Genomic DNA, 2,819 nt, shown 5'->3' with positions numbered 1-2,819 from the left:
TTCTGCGAGGGTAGAGACTAGACCTGAAAATCCTTCTGCGAGGGTAGAGACTAGACCTGAAAATCCTTCTGCGAGGTTAGAGACTAGACCTGAAAATCCTTCTGCGAGGGTAGAGACTAGACCTGAAAATCCTTCTGCGAGGGTAGAGACTAGACCGGAAAATCCTTCTGCGAGGGTAGACCTGAAAATCCTTCTGCGAGGTTAGAGACTAGACCTGAAAATCCTTCTGCGAGGGTAGAGACTAGACCTGAAAATCCTTCTGCGAGGGTAGAGACTAGACCTGAAAATCCTTCTGCGAGGGTAGAGACTAGACCTGAAAATCCTTCTGCGAGGGTAGAGACTAGACCTGAAAATCCTTCTGCGAGGGTAGAGACTAGACCTGAAAATCCTTCTGCGAGGGTAGAGACTAGACCTGAAAATCCTTCTGCGAGGGTAGAGACTAGACAGGAAAATCCTTCTGTGAGGGTAGACCTGAAAATCCTTCTGCGAGGGTAGAGGCTAGACCTGAAAATCCTTCTGCGAGGGTAGAGGCTAGACCTGAAAATCCTTCTGCGAGGATAGAGACTAGACAGGAAATCCTCATTTCTAACACGTCTGCTGAGCGTGAAAAACCCAGCAGTGTTGCAGTTCTTGACACAAACTGGTGCAACTGCCACGTACTACCATACCCCCTTCAAAAAGTTCTAAAATATTTTGTCTTGCCCATTCACCCTCTGAATGAAACACATACACAATCCATGTCTCAAGGATTAAAAATCCTAATGTTTATAATGTTTTGTACACTCGTGATGCAATAGGAACGGGGACTCTCGTCCCCCTCAACATCACCTTTCACCTCTCTAGGAACTGGGACTCTCGTCCCCCTCAACATCACCTTTCACCTGTCTAGGAAATGGGACTCTCGTCTCCCCTCAACATCACCTCTCTAGGAACTGGGACTCTCATCCCCCTCAACATCACCTTTCACCTCTCTAGGAACTGGGACTCTCATCTCCCTCAACATCACCCTTTCACCTCTCTAGGAACTGGGACTCTCGTCCCCATCAACATCACCTTTCACCTCTCTAGGAACTGGGACTCTCGTCCCCATCAACATCACCTTTCACCTCTCTAGGAACTGGGACTCTCGTCCCCATCAACATCACCTTTCACCTCTCTAGGGAACGGGGACTCTCGTCTCCTCCAACATCACTTTTCACCTCTCTAGGAACTGGGACTCTCGTCCCCCTCAACATCACCTTTCACCTCTCTAGGAACTGGGACTCTCGTCCCCCTCAACATCACCTTTCACCTCTCTAGGAACTGGGACTCTCGTCCCCCTCAACATCACCTTTCACCTCTCATCGTTTCTTCCCTAATCACTCTTTCTCCAACACTTCCCACTTTGGCCCCTTCACACTTCATTCTTTCTTCCCCCCCTCCCTCCATCACACATCTTTTCTCATTATCTTCTGAACCATCCTGAACATTGATCTGGTCCTGTAGGTGTCTTCTGAACCATCCTGAACATTGATCTGGTCCTCTAGGTGTCTCCCTGAACCATCCTGAACATTGATCTAGTCCTCTAGGTGTCTCCTGAACCATCCTGAACATTGATCTGGTCCTGTAGGTGTCTCCTGAACATTGATCTGGTCCTGTAGGTGTCTCCTGAACCATCCTGAACATTGATCTGGTCCTGTAGGTGTCTCCTGAACCATCCTGAACATTGATCTAGTCCTCTAGGTGTCTCCTGAACCATCCTGAACATTGATCTGGTCCTGTAGGTGTCTCCTGAACATTGATCTGGTCCTGTAGGTGTCTCCTGAACCATCCTGAACATTGATTCTGGTCCTGTAGGTGTCTCCTGAACCATCCTGAACATTGATCTGGTCCTGTAGGTGTCTCCTGAACCATCCTGAACATTGATCTGGTCCTGTAGGTGTCTCCTGAACCATCCTGAACATTGATCTAGTCCTGTAGGTGTCTCCTGAACCATCCTGAACATTGATCTGGTCCTGTAGGTGTCTCCTGAACCATTCTGAACATTGATCTGGTCCTGTAGGTGTCTCCTGAACCATTCTGAACATTGATCTAGTCCTGTAGGTGTCTCCTGAACCATCCTGAACATTGATCTAGTCCTGTAGGTGTCTCCTGAACATTGATCTAGTCCTGTAGGTGTCTCCTGAACCATCCTGAACATTGATCTGGTCCTGTAGGTGTCTCCTGAACCATCCTGAACATTGATCTGGTCCTGTAAGTGTCTCCTGAACATTGATCTGGTCCTGTAGGTGTCTCCTGAACCATCCTGAACATTGATCTAGTCCTGTAGGTGTCTCCTGAACCATCCTGAACATTGATCTGATCCTGTAGGTGTCTCCTGAACCATCCTGAACATTGATCTGGTCCTGTAGGTGTCTCCTGAACCATCCTGAACATTGATCTGGTCCTGTAGGTGTCTCCTGAACATTGATCTAGTCCTGTAGGCGTCTCCTGAACCATCCTGAACATTGATCTGGTCCTGTAGGTGTCTCCTGAACCACCCTGAGCATTGATCTGGTCCTGTAGGTGTCTCCTGAATCATCCTGAACATTGATCTAGTCCTGTAGGTGTGTGTGGGAGGTGTAAAGGTCAGGGGTCACTCATCCTGTGTACTGCTCTACTCCTGTAGGTATATGTGGGAGGTGTAGAGGTCAAAGGTCACTCACCTGTGAGTGGATGGTGCTGTGGTCAGTGTGAGATTCTCCACAGCCCACATACACACAGCCATTCTACAAACACAGAAAACAATGGATTTATACAACAGTCAACAGTCAATTTGCATGAGGCCAAATGGTAACCAC

General features: G+C 48.2%; 1 long non-coding RNA gene across 1 annotated transcript; it reads right to left on the bottom strand.

Annotated features, from left to right (window-relative positions):
• Nucleotides 1-1,192: 1,192 nt before the first annotated feature.
• On the bottom strand, nucleotides 1,193-1,526 carry LOC115170235 (uncharacterized). The gene is made up of 2 exons (XR_003871005.1): nucleotides 1,338-1,526; nucleotides 1,193-1,291 (listed from the first exon to the last, which is right to left on the bottom strand). It is a non-coding gene; the product is annotated as an uncharacterized LOC115170235 (long non-coding RNA).
• Between the last annotated feature and the right edge of the window lie 1,293 nt (nucleotides 1,527-2,819).

Source organism: Salmo trutta, chromosome 31 (genome assembly GCF_901001165.1).
Source record: "Salmo trutta chromosome 31, fSalTru1.1, whole genome shotgun sequence".
NCBI classification, from domain to species: domain Eukaryota; kingdom Metazoa; phylum Chordata; class Actinopteri; order Salmoniformes; family Salmonidae; genus Salmo; species Salmo trutta.
This window is presented reverse-complemented; position numbering and strand designations above follow the sequence as displayed.